This window comes from Nerophis lumbriciformis, linkage group LG26 (genome assembly GCF_033978685.3).
Source record: "Nerophis lumbriciformis linkage group LG26, RoL_Nlum_v2.1, whole genome shotgun sequence".
NCBI classification, from domain to species: Eukaryota; Metazoa; Chordata; class Actinopteri; order Syngnathiformes; family Syngnathidae; genus Nerophis; species Nerophis lumbriciformis.
Window position 1 is genome coordinate 34,405,001 of NC_084573.2, and position 17,500 is coordinate 34,422,500.

The window sequence follows — 17,500 nt, forward strand, 5'->3', positions numbered from 1 at the left end:
CAAAATGAGTGCCACTGACCCGTAAACGCCTGCGTGATGAGATGCTCTGCGAAAGAAAAGCGTTCCAGCGATGTGCTTCTGGATCGGAGCAACATGAAGGTTCTGTTGATGACAGATACAAACCCCGTTTCCATATGAGTTGGGAAATTGTGTTAGATGTAAATATAAACGGAATACAATGATTTGCAAATCCTTTACAACCCATATTCAGTTGAATGCACTACAAAGACAAGATATTTGATGTTCAAACTCATAAACTTTTTTTTTTTTTTTGCAAATAATAATTAACTTGGAATTTCATGGCTGCAACACGTGCCAAAGTAGTTGGGAAAGGGCATGTTCACCACTGTGTTACATGGCCTTTCCTTTTAACAACACTGTTGTTGTAACACTGTAACAACAATGTTTGGGAACTGAGGAGACACATTTTTTAAGCTTCTCAGGTGGAATTCTTTCCCATTCTTGCTTGATGTACAGCTTAAGTTGTTCAACAGGCCGGGGGTCTCCGCTGTGGTATTTTAGGCTTCATAATGCACCACACATTTTCAATGGACTACAGGCAGGCCAATCTAGTACCCGCACTCCTTTACTATGAAGCCACGTTGATGTAACACGTGGCTTGCCATTGTCTTGCTGAAATAAGCAGGGGCGTCCATGGTAGCGTTGCTTGGATGGCAACATATGTTGCTCCAAAACCTGTATGTACCTTTCAGCATGAATGGCGCCTTCACAAATTTGTAAGTTACCCATGTCTTGGGCACTAATACACCCCCATACCATCACAGATGCTGGCTTTTCAACTTTGCGCCTATAACAATCCGGATTGTTCTTTTCCTCTTTGGTCCGGAGGACACGACGTCCACAGTTTACAAAAACAATTTGAAATGTGGACTTGTCAGACCACAGAACACTTTTCCACTTTGTATCAGTCCTTCTTAGATGAACTCAGGCCCAGCGAAGCCGACGGCGTTTCTGGGTGTTGTTGATAAACGGTTTTCGCCTTGCATAGGAGAGTTTTAACTTGCACTTACAGATGTAGCGACCAACTGTAGTTACTGACAGCGGGTTTCTGAAGTGTTCCTGAGCCCATGTGGTGATATCCTTTACACACCGATGTCGCTTGTTGATGCAGTACAGCCTGAGGGATCGAAGGTCACGGGGCTTAGCTGCTTACGTGCAGTGATTTCTCCAGATTCTCTGAACCCTTTGATGATATTACGGACCGTAGATGGTGAAATCCCTAAATTCCTTGCAATAGCTGGTGGAGAAAGGTTTTTCTTAAACTGTTCAACAATTTGCTCACGCATTTGTTGACAAAGTGGTGACCCTCGCCCCATCCTTGTTTGTGAATGACTGAGCATTTTGATGGAATCTACTTTTATACCCAATCATGGCACCCACCTGTTCCCAATTTGCCTGTTCACCTGTGGGATGTTCCAAATAAGTGTTTGATGAGCATTTCTCAACTTTATCAGTATTTATTGCCACCTTTCTCAACTTCTTTGTCACGTGTTGCTGGCATCAAATTCTAAAGTTAATGATTATTTGCAAAAAAAAAAAAAAAAGGTTTATGAGTTTGAACATCAAATATGTTGTCTTTGTAGCATATTCAACTGAATATGGGTTGAAAAGGATTTGCAAATCATTGTATTCCGTTTATATTTACATCGAACACAATTTCCCAACTCATATGGAAACGGGGTTTGTACGTGACTACTGAGGACCATTTAAAAAAAAAAAACGTTGAAATGAAATATGACATGATGGTCAGAATACAGCACTACAACTGTCCTCTTATAGGAAGTTTCACCACTTAAATTTAGCAGTAATGAAGTTGTCTGCAACTCCAACTACCATATAGAGAAGGATGGAACATTCTGAATGTGAATCATACTTTAAGGCAGTGGTTCTTACCCTGGGTTCGATGGAACCCTTGGGGTTCAGTGAGTCGGGCTCAGGGGTTCGGCGGAGGTCGAGACACACCCGACTCATCGTGTGTAAATAAAAACTTCTCCCTATCGGCGTATTACGGATACGGCAACAGCAGAAGTCAGACTGATTTGCAGGTGTGTAATTTGTTGTGAGTTTATGCACTGTGTTGGTTTTGTTGTTTGAACAAGGTGATGTTCATGCACGCTTCATTTTGTGCACCAGTATTAAAACATGGTAACACTTTAGTATGGGGAACATATTCACCATTAATTAGTTGCTTATTAACATGCAAATTAGTAACATATTGGCTCTTAACTAGTCATTATTAAGTACTTATTAATGCCTTATTCGGCATGGCCTTATTATAACCCTAACCCTCTAACCCTAACCCTAACCCTAACCAAATAACTCTAAATGAAGTCTTTGTTACTTAGAATATGTTCCCCTAGTGTCCAAATAACTCTAAATTAAGTCTTTGTTACTTAGAATATGTTCCCCTAGTGTCCAAATAACTCTAAATTAAGTCTTTGTTGCTTAGAATATGTTCCCCTAGTGTCCAAATAACTCTAAATTAAGTCTTTATTACTTAGAATATGTTCCCCTAGTGTCCAAAAAACTCTAAATTAAGTCTTTGTTACTTAGAATATGTTCCCCTAGTGTCCAAATAACTCTAAATTAAGTCTTTGTTACTTAGAATATGTTCCCCTAGTGTCCAAATAACTCTAAATTAAGTCTTTGTTACTTAGAATATGTTCCCCTAGTGTCCAAATAACTCTAAATGAAGTCTTTGTTACTTAGAATATGTTCCCCTAGTGTCCAAATAACTCTAAATTAAGTCTTTGTTGCTTAGAATATGTTCCCCTAGTGTCCAAATAACTCTAAATTAAGTCTTTGTTACTTAGAATATGTTCCCCTAGTGTCCAAAAAACTCTAAATGAAGTCTTTGTTACTTAGAATATGTTCCCCTAGTGTCCAAAAAACTCTAAATTAAGTCTTTGTTACTTAGAATATGTTCCCCTAGTGTCCAAATAACTCTAAATTAAGTCTTTGTTGCTTAGAATATGTTCCCCTAGTGTCCAAATAACTCTAAATTAAGTCTTTGTTACTTAGAATATGTTCCCCTAGTGTCCAAATAACTCTAAATTAAGTCTTTGTTACTTAGAATATGTTCCCTTAGTGTCCAAATAACTCTAAATTGAGTCTTTGTTACTTAGAATATGTTCCCCTAGTGTCCAAATAACTCTAAATGAAGTCTTTGTTACTTAGAATATGTTCCCCTAGTGTCCAAATAACTCTAAATTAAGTCTTTGTTACTTAGAATATGTTCCCCTAGTGTCCAAATAACTCTAAATTATCAATCAATCAATGTTTATTTATATAGCCCTAAATCACAAGTGTCTCAAAGGGCTGCACAAGCCACAACGACATCCTCGGTATAGCCCACATAAGGGCAAGGAAAAACTCACCCCAGTGGGACGTCGATGTGAATGACTATGAGAAACCTTGGAGAGGACCGCATATGTGGGTAAATTAAGTCTTTGTTACTTAGAATATGTTCCCCTAGTGTCCAAATAACTCTAAATTAAGTATGTGTTACTTAGAATATGTTCCCCTAGTGTCCAAAAAACTCTAAATTAAGTCTTTGTTACTTAGAATATGTTCCCCTAGTGTCCAAATAACTCTAAATTAAGTCTTTGTTACTTAGAATATGTTCCCCTAGTGTCCAAAAAACTCTAAATTAAGTCTTTGTTACTTAGAATATGTTCCCCTAGTGTCCAAAAAACTCTAAATTAAGTCTTTGTTACTTAGAATATGTTCCCCTAGTGTCCAAATAACTCTAAATTAAGTCTTTGTTACTTAGAATATGTTCCCCTAGTGTCCAAATAACTCTAAATTAAGTCTTTGTTACTTAGAATATGTTCCCCTAGTGTCCAAAAAACTCTAAATTAAGTCTTTGTTACTTAGAATATGTTCCCCATACTAAAGTGTTACCAAAAACATATAATTTTGTCTTGAATTTGAAAAAAAAAAATCAACATTTTATTTTTCACTAAAGGGTTCGGTGAATGTGCATATGAAACTGGTGGGGTTCGCTACCTCCAACAAGGTTAAGAACCACTGGTCTAAGGTAATAATGTTTTATAATCATGCTGTATGGAAATGTCATCCTAAGGAACACTAAACCAGATTTTGTTTTTGGAAAAATATATTAGTTTTAACCAGGGCCGGCCCGTGGCATAGGCCGTATAGGCAAATGCTAAGGGCGCCGTCCATCAGGGGGCGCCACACCAGTGCCACAAATGTTGGAGAGAGAAAAAAAAAAAAAAAAAAAAAAGTTGGTGCTATTATTTCTAAATACAAAAAATAATCCCACGTTAATTAAAATATAAAGTAAAGCCTATTTAATAGAAATATTATTTGCTACAACATTACGCCCCCCCCCCCCCCCTCCCCCCGCACGGTGCGCCCCCTCCCTTCCCGTATCATGACTCTTTTTGGACGTCACCACATCAAAAAAATCAACACAAGATGTCAAAACGGCCAAAACTGTCAGGTGCCCAGGGAAGAAAAAAGAGAAAAGAAGAGGAGGAGAAACGAGAAAAGACAGAGGTAGCAGGTAGGTAACGTTAGCCTACATGAAATTATTTGTCTGTTACAGAATGTGATAGTAACCTGGATTTTTAGCATTAAGCTAATGTTACATGATTCGGCAATTGCTAATCAATAAATAGCTAGTTCTGTTTTAACGTCGGGTTAATATTGTGGAGGGGGCTAAATTGTTATGGAAAATAATAATGTAACGTTAGGTAATTACAGTACTCCCACCTTACATTCCTCAGGGACATTTGTATTAGATATTTTAAGCAGGCGTTTTTTGTTTACATTGTTATTGCCTTCTGGTTAGCTAATGTTTGCCCTGCAGGTAATAGTCACTTTTCCACCCCTTTATATATTAGGTATAGTTGTAAGTAAAAAAAAAAAAAAAAAAAAGGTGGGGGGGCGCCACCTAAAACCTTGCCTAGGGCGCCAGATTGGTTAGGGCCGGGCCTGGTTTTTACTAAGGATACCATACAGAATCACAGTACTATTAATGCCAGGATAACAAATGTTTCACTTTTCAAGAATGGATCTGACTATCACGTAAAAAGGTTGCCCTTTAGGGGACCTGTTTTTTTGTCCCCATACCGTCAGAGGTCCCCTAAAGGTGACTGTGTAAACAGAGCGATGTCCCCATTAAGTAAGCATTGCCAAAACACACACACACACACACACACACACATGTCCTGGCAGGTCCACCAATATTACAGTACACATATGCAGGGGTTGCCATGGCAATGACTAGATTCCACGGCACGTGTTGCCTCCAGTATTACTGCACACCAGGGGTCTCAAACTCCATTTAGCCCACAGCTATGATAAACTATGAAGTTCAGCACGGGGCCGAAAAATATGCGACCCGCGAGATGGAGACCCGCTAAGCGTCAACATGTCCGCCCAGCTTGAGGGGAACAGATGGGAAGGCGAGCTCTTTCCTTAGGAGCCTGACATGACCAGCGCTAATCCCCTAAAGCCGTGTTTTTCCAACCACCGTGCCGCGGCACACTTGTGTGCCGTGAGATACAGTCTGGTGTGCCGTGAGAGATGATGTCATTTCACCTATTTGGGTTAAAAATATTTTATGCAAGCAAGTATTTATAACCTGAAATGATGTGTTGTTGTTGAGTGTCGGTGTTGTCTAAAGCTCGGCAGAGTAACCGTGTAATACTCTTCCATATCAGGTAGCTAATTGCTTTGTAAACAATGTGTCTAATGCTTAAACCAAAAATAAACAAAAAGGTGAGTGCGCCTAAGAAAAGGCATTGAAGCTTAGGTATGGCTATGGAAAACGAAACTGAAACAGAACTGGCTACAAAGTAAACAAAAACAGAATGCTGGACGACAGCAAAGACTTACTGTGGAGCAAAGACGGCGTCCACAATGTACATCCGTACATGACATGACAATCAACAATGTCCCCACTAAGAAGGATAGCGTCCGCACAACTGAAATAGTCTTGATTGCTAAAACAAAGCAGGTGCGGGGAATATCGCTCAAAAGGAAGACATGAAACTGCTACAGGAAAATACCAACAAAACAGAAAAAGCCACCAAAATAGGAGCACAAGACAAGAAGTAAAACACTACACACAGGAAAACAGCAAAAAAGTCCAAATAAGTCAGGGCGTGATGTGACAGGTGGTGACAGTACACCTACTTTGAGACAAGAGCTATAGTGATGCATGCTTGGTTATGGTTTGAATTTATATCAAACAATTGCAACAACGACTTTTTACTGTCAATATCAACTACCGCAGTGTTTTTCAACCTTTTTTGATCCAAGGCACATTTTTTGCGTTGAAAAAAATGCGGAGTCACACCACCAGCAGAAATCATTAAAAAACGAAACTCAGTTGACAGTAAAAAGTCGTTGTCACAATTGTTGGATATGACTTTAAACCATAACCAAGCATGCATCACTATAGCTCTTGTCTCAAAGTAGGTGTACTGTCACCACCTGACACATCACACCCTGACTTAGTTGGAGTTTATTGCTGTTTTCCTGTGTGTAGTGTTTTAGTTCTTGTCTTGCGCTCCTATTTTGGTGGCTTTTTCTCTTTTTTTGGTATTTTCCTGTAGCAGTTTCATGTCTTCCTTTAAGCGATATTTCCCGCATCTACTTTGTTTTAGAAATCAAGAATATTTCAGTTGTTTTCATCCTTCTTAGTGGGGACATTGTTGATTGTCATGTCATGTTCGGATGTACTTTGTGGACGCCGTCTTTGCCCCACAGTAAGTCTTTGCTGTCGTCCAGCATTCTGTTTTTGTTTACAAACCCCGTTTCCATATGAGTTGAGAAACTGTGTTAGATGTAAATATAAACGGAATACAATGATTTGCAAATCATTTTCAACCCATATTCAGTTGAATATGCTACAAAGACAATATATTTGATGTTCAAACTGATTACTTTTTTTTTTTTTGCAAATAATCATTAACTTTAGAATTTGATGCCAGCAACATGTGACAAAGAAGTTGGGAAAGGTGGCAATAAATACTGATAAAGTTGAGGAATGCTCATCAAACACTTATTTGGAACATCCCACAGGTGAACAGGCTAATTGGGAACAGGTGGGTGCCATGATTGGGTATAAAAGTAGATTCCATGAAATGCTCAGTCATTCACAAACAAGGATGGGGCGAGGGTCACCACTTTGTCAACAAATGCGTGAGAAAATTGTTGAACAGTTTAAGAAAAACCTTTCTCAACCAGCTATTGCAAGGAATTTAGGGATTTCACCATCTACGGTCCGTAATATCATGAAAGGGTTCAGAGAATCTGGAGAAATCACTGCACGTAAGCAGCTAAGCCTGTGACCTTCGATCCCTCAGGCTGTACTGCGTCAACAAGCGACATCAGTGTGTAAAGGATATCACCACATGGGCTCAGGAACACTTCAGAAACCCACTGTCAGTAACTACAGTTGGTCGCTACATCTGTAAGTGCAAGTTAAAACTCTCCTATGCAAGGCGAAAACCATTTATCAACAACACCCAGAAACGCCGTCTGCTTCGCTGGGCCTGAGCTCATCTAAGATGGACTGATACAAAGTGGAAAAGTGTTCTGTGGTCTGACGAGTCCACATTTCAAATTGTTTTTGGAAACTGTGGACGTCGTGTCCTCCGGACCAAAGAGGAAAAGAACCATCCGGATTGTTATAGGCGCAAAGTTGAAAAGTCAGCATGTGTGATGGTATGGGGGTGTATTAGTGCCCAAGACATGGGTAACTTACACATCTGTGAATGCGCCATTCATGCTGAAAGGTACATACAGGTTTTGGAACAACATATGGTGCCATCCAAGCAACGTTAACATGGACGCCCCTGCTTATTTCAGCAAGACAATGCCAAGCCACGTGTTACATCAACGTGGCTTCATAGTAAAAGAGTGCGGGTACTAGACTGGCCTGCCTGTAGTCCAGACCTGTCTCCCATTGAAAATGTGTGGCGCATTATGAAGCCTAAAATAGCACAACGGAGACCCCCGGACTGTTGAACAACTTAAGCTGTACATCAAGCAAGAATGGGAGAGAATTCCACCTGAGAAGCTTCAAAAATGTGTCTCCTCAGTTCCCAAACGTTTACTGAGTGTTGTTAAAAGGAAAGGCCATGTAACAAAAAAAAAAAATTTGAGTTTGAACATCAAATATCTTGTCTTTGTAGTGCATTCAACTGAATATGGGTTGAAAAGGATTTTCAAATCATTGTATTCTGTTTATATTTACATATAACACAATTTCCCAACTCATATGGGAACGGGGTTTGTACTTTGTAGCCAGTTCAGTTTTAGTTTCGTTCTGCATAGCCTTCCCTAAGCTTCAATGCCTTTTCTTAGGGGCACTCACCTTTTGTTTATTTTTGGTTTAAGCATTAGACACCTTTTTACCTGCACGCTGCCTCCCGCTGTTTCCGACATCTACAAAGCAATTAGCTACCGGCTGCCACCTACTGATATGGAAGAGTATTACACGGTTACTCTCCTGAGCTCTAGACAGCACCGACACTCAACAACAACACATCATTTGCAGACTATAATCACTGGTTTGCAAAAAATATTTTGAACCCAAAATAGGTGAAATTAGATCATCTCCCACGGCACACCAGATTAGTGTGGTTGAAAAACACTGAACTCCCGAGTTTACCTTTTTAATGTTTTCTGCTGGTGGTGTGCCTCCGCATTTTTCAATGAACAAAAATGTGCCTTGGCCCCAAAAAGGTTGAAAAACCCTGCCCTAAAGTGACTCCCAAAGCTCAAAGCGTCCCGGTTGGCCCGGATTCAAGCAGTAGTGTATTTATGCTTCATCATCACGGGAGCTGACCCAGGATCAGTTGTAAGCCAGTAAGCCAGTGCTGTGTGAACTTGTAGTCATGCCTTGCCTTTTGTTGTTGTCATTGTGCCAAAAAGGCAAGTGAAGGCAAGATTTTTTAAAGCTTTGCTGCATTCAAAAAAAAAAAAAAAAAGAGTGATAATGACGTCGTGTCCGCCCTGAGATGGGTAGGTTGTGAGTTCAAACCCCGGCCGAGTCATACCAAAGACTATAAAAATGGTAGCCATTACCTCCCTGCTTGGCACTCAGCATCAAAGGTTGGAATTGGGGGTTGAATCACCAAAAATGATTCCCGGGCGTGGCCACCGCTGCCGCTCACTGCTTCCCTCACCTCCCAGGTGGTGATCAAGGGTGATGGGTCAATAATTTCGCCACACCTTGTGTGTGTGTGTGTGTGACAATCATTGGTACTTGGGGACGGCGTGGCGCTGTTGGGAGAGTGGCCGTGCCTGCAACCTGAGGGTTCCTGGTTCGATCCCCACCCTTCTACCAACCTAGTCACGTCTGTTGTGTCCTTGAGCAAGACTCTTCACCCTTGCTCCTGATGGGTGGTGGTTAGCGCCTTGCACGGCAGCTCCCGCCATCAGAGTGTGAATGTGTGTGTGTGAATGTGTAAATGTGGAAGTAGTGTCAAAGCGCTTTGAGTACCTTGAAGGTAGAAAAGCGCTATACGAGTATAACCCATTTACTTTAATTTAACTTTGAGCTTTCCAGGTCAAAAGGTCGAGCTCACAACAAGGTAAAAACTGTCAAACTTTGTATCCTATCAAAAAAAAACAGTGGACATAAAGTAGGTAAATCGCTTCTCAGCTGATTAGTCTGATGATGTGTGGGGTCAAAGTTCACTCATGAAAAACCCTTATTGAGTCACACCTCATATTAACGGTCTTGATGAGGACTATACAGATCCACCATTTTTTTTTTTTCACGTAACCTCGCATACCAAAAAAAAACATTTTTACGTATCTCCGGTGCTTACAAACTCAGCACAGAAATCATTTGAAATGGAACACATAAGTACTTTGGCTTCAGATCAAGCGAGGAAGCTGATGCCCTCTTCCAGACCTCCCCCACTCCCACTCTTGTCTTGCTCAAGGACACAACGGACGTGACTCGAGTTGGTAGAAGGTGGGTATTGAACCAGGAACCCTCAGGTTGCTGGCATGGCCACTCTCCCAACCCCGCCACGCCGTCCCCAAGTACCTATGATAGTCACACACACACACTAGGTGTGGCGAAATTATTCTCTGCATTTGACTCTTCACCCTTGATCACCCCCTGGGAGGTGAGGGGAGCAGTGAGCAGCAGCGGTGGCCACGCCCGGGAATCATTTTTGGTGATTCAACCCCCAATTCCAACCCTTGATGCTGAGTGCCAAGCAGGGAGGTAATGGCTCCCATTTTTATAGTCTTTGGTATGACTCGGCCGTTGTGGTCGTGGGTCAAACGCTCCTCCCTCCAACTACATACGGCGCCTTGAATCCACTTCCTTAGTGGGGTGTGAGGGCGGCTACTCCTGGAAGCTGTGCAGCTCCTTCCCCTTTACACCATCTGCTCAGGGATGTACGATATCGGACTGCCGATGTTATCGGCTGATAAATGCTTTAAAATGTAATATCGGAAATTATCGGTATCGGTTTCAAAATTATCTGTATCGTTTCAAGAAGCAAAATGTATGACTTTTTAAAACGCCGCTGTGTACACGGACGTAGGGAGAAGTACAGAGCGCCAATAAACCTTAAAGGCACATAATATCTACGGCTTTTCACACACACACACAAGTGAATGCAATTCATACTTGGTCAACAGCCATACAGGTCACACTGAGGGTGGCCGTATAAACAACTCTAACACTGTTACAAATATGCGCCACACTGTGAACCCACACCAAACAAGAATGACAAACACATTTCGGGAGAACATCCGCACCGTAACACAACATGAACACAACAGAACAAATACCCAGAACCCCTTGCAGCACTAACTCTTCCGGGACGCTACAATATACACCCCCACCCCCATTCCCCCCTAAACCCCGCCTCCCCAACCCCGCCCACCTTACCATGAATTGATTAACGTGGACCCCGACTTAAACAAGTTGAAAAACTTATTGGGGTGTTACCATTTAGTGGTCAATTGTAAAGGAATATGTACTGTGCAATGTTCAATCAATCAATCAAAAACCTCAACCTCCTCATGCTCTCTCAGGGAGAGCATGTCCCAAATTCCAAGCTGCTGTTTTGAGGCATGTTAAAAAAAAAAATGCACTTTGTGACGTCAATAATAAATATGGCAGTGCCATGTTGGCACTTTTTTTCCATAACTTGAGTTGATTTATTTTGGAAAACCTTGTTACATTGTTTAATGCATCCAGCGGGGCATCACAACAAAATTAGGCATAATAATGTGTTAATTCCATGACTGTATATATCGGTATCGGTAATTAAGAGTTGAACAATATCGGGATATCGGCAAAAAAGCCATTATCGGACATCTCTACCCAAAACCAGTGAAGTTGTCACGTTGTGTAAATGGTAAATAAAAAGAGAATACAATGATTTGCAAATCCTTTTCAACTTATATTCAATTGAATAGACTGCAAAGACAAGATGTTTCATGTTTGAAATGTGAAACTAATTTTTTTTTCTCGCAAATAATAATTAACTTAGAATTTAATGGCAGCAACACATTGCAAAAAAGTTGGCACAGGGGCGTTTTTACCACTGTGTTACATGGCCTTTCCTTTTAACAACACTCAGTAAACGTTTGGGAACTGAGGAGACACATTTTTTAAGCTTTTCAGGTGGAATTCTTTCCCATTCTTGCTTGATGGTTCTGGATGGTTCTTTTCCTCTTTGGTCCGGAGGACACGACGTCCACAGTTTCCAAAAACAATTTGAAATGTGGACTCGTCAGACCACAGAACACTTTTCCACTTTGCATCAGTCCATCTTAGATGAGCTCGGGCCCAGTGAAGCCGGGGGCGTTTCTGGGTGTTGTTGATAAATAGCTTTCGCTTTGCATAGTATAGTTTTAACTCGCACTTACAGATGTAGCGACGGACTGTAGTTACTGCCAGTGAAGTGTTCCTGAGCCCATGTGGTGATATCCTTTACACACTGATGTCGCTTTTTCCATTCAATACCGCCTGAGAAATCAAATGTCCCGGGCATTCAATGTTGGTTTTCGACCTTGCTGCTTACCTGCAGTGATTTCTCCAGACTCTCTGAACCTTTTGATGATATTACGGACCGTAGATGGTGAAATCCCGAAATTCCTCGCAATAATGAGAAATGTTCTTAAACTGTTCGACAATTTGCTCACCCCATCCTGGAGTATTTCATGGAAGCTGCTTTTATACCCAATCATGGCAACCCCATAGCAAGGTTACATTCCACATTCCAATCATACTTGCCAACCCTCCCGATTTTCCCAGGAGACTCCCAAATTTCAGCTCCCCTGCCGAAAATCTCCCGGGGCAACCATTCTCCTGATTTCCACCCGGACAACATTATTGGGGGTGTGCCTTAAAGGCACTGCCTTTAGCGTCCTCTACAACCTGTCGTCACGTCCGCTTTTCCTCCATACAAACAGCGTGTCGGCCCAGTCACATTATATCTACGGCTTTTCACACACACAAGTGAATGCCAAGCATACTTGGTCAACAGCCATACAGGTCACACTGAGGGTGGCCGTATAAACAACTTTAACACTGTTACAAATATGCGCCACACTGTGAACCCACACCAAACAAGAATGACAAACACATTTCGGGAATCCGCACCGTAACAATCAATCAATCAATCAATGTTTATTTATATAGCCCTAAATCACAAGTGTCTCAAAGGGCTGCTCAAGCCACAACGACATCCTCGGTACAGAGCCCACATAAGGGCAAGGAAAAACTCACCCCAGTAGGACGTCGATGTGAATGACTATGAGAAACCTTGGAGAGGACCGCATATGTGGGTAACCCCCCCCCCCCCCCCCCCACCCCCTAGGGTAACACAACATAAACACAACAGAACAAATACCCAGAATCCCTTGCAGCACTAACTCTTCCAGGACGCTACAATATACACCCCCGCTACCACCAAACCACGCCCACCTCAAACCCCCCTCATCTCCCGAATTCAGAGGTCTCAAGGTTGGCAAGTATGATTCCAAGAGCTCACTCCTGTAGCCGAGGATCGGACCACCAAGGGCTCAGTCTTCGGCTGCCGCCCAGTCCACATTGCACCCGTCCTCTACACCAGTGGTTCTCAACCTTTTTTCAGTGATGTACCCCCTGTGAATTTTTTTTTTAATTCAAGTACCCCCTAATCAGAGCAAAGCATTTTAGTTTGAAAAAAAGAGATAAAGAAGTAGAATACAGCACTATGTCATCAGTTTCTGATTTATTAAATTGTATAACAGTGCAAAATATTGCTCATTTGTAGTGGTCTTTCTTGAACTATTTGGAAAAAAAGATATGTTTTTATTTATATTTATAAAGGATTTTTGAATTGTTGTTATTTTTAGAATATTCAAAAAACAATCTCACGTACCCCTTGGCATACCTTCAAGTACCCCCAGGCAGGGCCGGCCCGTGGCATAGGCCGTATAGGCAAATGCTAAGGGCGCCGTCCATCAGGGGGCGCCACGCCAGTGCCACAAATGTTGGAGAAAAAAAAAAAAAGTTGGTACTATTATTTCTAAATACAAAAAATAATCCCACGTTAATTAAAATGCAAAGTAAAGCCTATATAATAGAAATATTATTTGTTACACGGTGCGCCCCCTCCCTTCCCGTATCATGACTCTTTTTGGACGTCACCACATCAAAAAATCAACACAAGATGTCAAAACGGCCAAAACTGTCAGGTGCCCAGGGAAGAAAAAAGAGAAAAGAAGAGGAGGAGAAACGAGAAAAAGACAGAGGTAGCAGGTAGGTAACGTTAGCCTACATGAAATTATTTGTCTGTTACAGAACGTGATAGTAACCTGGATTTTTAGCATTAAGCTAATGTTACATGATTCGGCAATTGCTAATCAATAAGTAGCTAGTTCTGTTTTAACGTCGGGTTAATATTGTGGAGGGGGCTAAATTGTTATGGAAAATAATAATGTAACGTTAGGTAATTACAGTACTCCCACCTTACATTCCTCAGGGACATTTGTATTAGATCTTTTAAGCAGGTGTTTTTGTTTACATTGTTATTGCCTTCTGGTTAGCTAATGTTTGCCCTGCAGGTAATAGTCACTTTTCCACCCCTTTATATATTAGGTATAGTTGTAAGCCTAGTTGTTAAAGTGCACATCATTAATGTTAATTAAGCAATATGTATGTAAAAAATATTGTATTTCATATATTCATTTTTTATTTTTTGCATTCATTTATTTATTCATATTTTTTTTTATCTCGTTAACTATTCTGATTGTTAATTTGCTTTCTTTAAGTAAAAAAAAAGGTCAAAGACAAAGCTATTCGGTTTCTTGTGAGTATATACACTTCACTGCCGATGTGGGGGGGCGCCACCTAAAATCTTGCCTAGGGCGCCAGGGGTATGCATAACCCCATTTGAGAACCACTGCTCTACACCCCCTCTAATGGGCTCACCACTCAAAAAGAGGGCATGTTGCCTTTTCGGGCTGGGGACAGGCGCTCGCCATCGAGCCCCACCTCCAGAGGTGGTGGTCCTCGGTGACCCGTGTCCAGGCCGGGGAAATCTGGGTCCTTGGTTTTGCCTTTCCATAAAGGTCTTCGAGCTGCTCTTTGTGTGGTTCATCAACTCGGACCGGTTTGTCTCGGTGTGAGAATAATTATGTATATATTATCATCATAACTTTATGCTTAAGGGTCGTTGATATAAATGATTGTCAATTGTGCTGAAGTGGTATTTTTGTAATCCGAAAGATTGCCAGTTGTCTTTATCAGTGTTGTGTCCAGACTCGGCCTGCTGACGGCCAAGGCTGAACACCGCCGAGACGCAGACAGAGCAGAGACAAGGCGATATGACCTGCGTCAACTAACTTATTCTATAATCATATATTATGTCTAACTGGAGTTTTCGAGATTACCCCCTTCCCTCAGCGACAGCTTCAGTGATGTAATAGGGACCTTCCAAATAAATAGAGGAGGCGCACGGGCTTGACTTTTAGAACGTAGTTTGGATCTGTAACTAGAATACAGCCCATGAGCTAAATTGAACTCTGTCTCTGCTTGATTCCTTGCTTCTTGTCTGATTATTAGATGTCATCAGTGTTTGGACCTGACACTCGGGAGACCCTACCAGGGGCCATAGGAGCCCCCAGACAACATAACTTCCCGGATCATTGGTACACTCTAACTCCTCTACCACGTTAAGGTGGCAGCTCAGGATTTTATTTTAATTAATTTATTCATTTTTATTCATTTTTATTAATGTTATTTATTTTTTATTTTTTTTTGGGGGGGGGGAGGTCCTAGAATTTGGCGCTACGCCCTTGGCTGTTTGCATGCAAGTAAAAATAAAAAAAAGGCAGTGTGCTCTTACACAAACTCACCGCTAGAGGGTAGAGTTTCCCTATTTTTCAAAGTTGTCCCTTTGAGCATAGAAGTCTTCACCATGTTGCACACAGCAAATAGTGAGAGCTATTTACCCAAACCTGGCAGGTGGTTTTAAAAGTATCAAATGAAGGGTGGGTGCTTATCAAAACTTGACATTTTGGTTGAGAAAACAGACGGGACAGACTGGAACAAATAAATAAAACAGTGCCTCACCCAACAGAAGAAAGAAATCTACTCTGCATCAAAGGCAGTACTAAAATAACAATTAAAGCTGCAAGCAGCGATGGACGGGACCGACTTTGACGGCACATAAAATCCAAACCGGAGCAGTAATTAAAACTCTTTGGTCAACTTTTAAATCAGAAGGGTTCAATCTCTCTCCTGTGCTAGTTTGAAGCCGACACGACAAACGCGCTCAGAGGAGATAATGTTTGAAAACTTTTGTTTTGAAGGGGGAATTGCAAACTTCCTGTCGATTTTTGCTGGGGGTTGTCAATATATGAAATTTAGGTCTAAGTGAGACCTACATAGAGGTTTTTGTTTCATGTCTCTAAGACATTCGTACTGGAAGTTAAAGGCAGTTTTGTCAGAGTTTTCTTCTTAGGAGCAGTTGTGTCTGTCTTTTTTTCCTAGGGGGCGCTAGAGCGCAATTTTGAATTTTGGGGTTGTTTTTTTTTTTATTAGATCGCAATTTTTGCCAGTCCTAATGTGTGTGTTCAGTTTGGTGAGTTTTGAAGCATGTTAAGGGGGTCAAATTACAGCTCAAAGAGGCAAAAGTGACTGTTTTTAGTAAACTTTTATTTTGAAGGGGGAATTGCCAACTTCCTGTTGATTTTTGCTGAAGGATGTCAATGTATGAAATCTAGGTCTAAGTCAGACCTACATAGAGGGTTTGTTTTATGTCTCTACGACATTCCTAAAGGAAGTTACAAGAAGTTTTGTCTGTGTTTTTTCCTAGGGGGCGCTAGAGCGCAATTTTGAGTTTTGGGGTTTGTTTTTTTGATTAGATGGCAATTTTCGCCGGTCCTGATGTGTGTGTCAAATATGGTGAGTTTTGAAGCATGTTAAGGGGGTCAAATTACAGCTCAAAGAGGCGGTGGAATGATAATAATAATTAAAGCTGCAAGCAGCGATGGACGGGACCGACTTTGACGGCACATAAAATCCAAACCGGAGCAGTAATTAAAACTCTTTGGTCAACTTTTAATCAGAAGGCTTCAATCTCTCTCCTGTGCTAGTTTGAAGCCGACACGACAAACGCGCTCAGAGGAGATGTTTGGAAAACGGTGACCGGTTTTTACAAAACTTTTGTTTTGAAGGGGGAATCGCAAACTTCCTGTCGATTTTTGCTGGGGGTTGTCAATATATGAAATTTAGGTCTAAGTGAGACCTACATAGAGGTTTTTGTTTCATGTCTCTAAGACATTCCTACTGGAAGTTACAGGCAGTTTTGTATGAGTTTTCTTCCTAGGAGCAGTTGTGTCTGTGTTTTCTTCCTAGGGGGCGCTAGAGCGCAATTTTGAGTTTTGGGGTTGGGTTTTTTTTTAATTAGATCGCAATTCTTGCTAGTCCTGATGTGTGTGTCCAGTTTGGTGAGTTTTGAAGCATGTTAAGGGGGTCAAATTACAGCTCAAAGAGGCAAAAGTGACTGTTTTTAGTAAACTTTTGTTTTGAAGGGGGAATTGCCAACTTCCTGTTAATTTTTGCTGAAGGATGTCAATGTATGAAATGTAGGTCTAAGTCAGGTTTTTGTTTTATGTCTCTACGACATTCCTACCGGAAGTTACAAGCAGTTTTGTCTGTGTTTTTTCCTAGGGGGCGCTAGAGCGCAATTTTGAGTTTTGGGGTTTGGTTTTTTGATTAGATGGCAATTTTCGCCAGTCCTGATGTGTGTCTCAAATATGGTGAGTTTTGAAGCATGTTAAGGAGGTCAAATTACAGCTCAAAGAGGCGGCGGAATAATAATAATAATAATTAAAGCTGCAAGCAGCGATGGACGGAAACCGACTTTGACGGCAAATAAAATCCAAACCGGAGCAGTAATTAAAACTCTTTGGTCAACTTTTAATGAGAAGGCTTCAATCTCTCTCCTGTGCTAGTTTGAAGCCGACACGA

General features: G+C 41.3%; 1 protein-coding gene across 4 annotated transcripts in view; it reads right to left on the reverse strand.

The window, feature by feature from the left end:
- rd3 (retinal degeneration 3, GUCY2D regulator) overlaps window positions 1-17,500 on the reverse strand; it is a 36,389-nt gene that overhangs the window by 9,086 nt on the left and 9,803 nt on the right. The window contains exon 2 of one of the 4 annotated variants that reach the window (XM_061987000.2): window positions 20-102. The exons of 2 other annotated variants lie outside the window; for them this stretch is intronic. The gene's annotated coding sequence lies outside the window, so the exon portion shown is untranslated. Of the gene's footprint in view, window positions 1-19; window positions 103-17,500 lie in introns of those variants that run through there. One more of the 4 variants, XM_061987001.2, reaches the window with a different exon arrangement.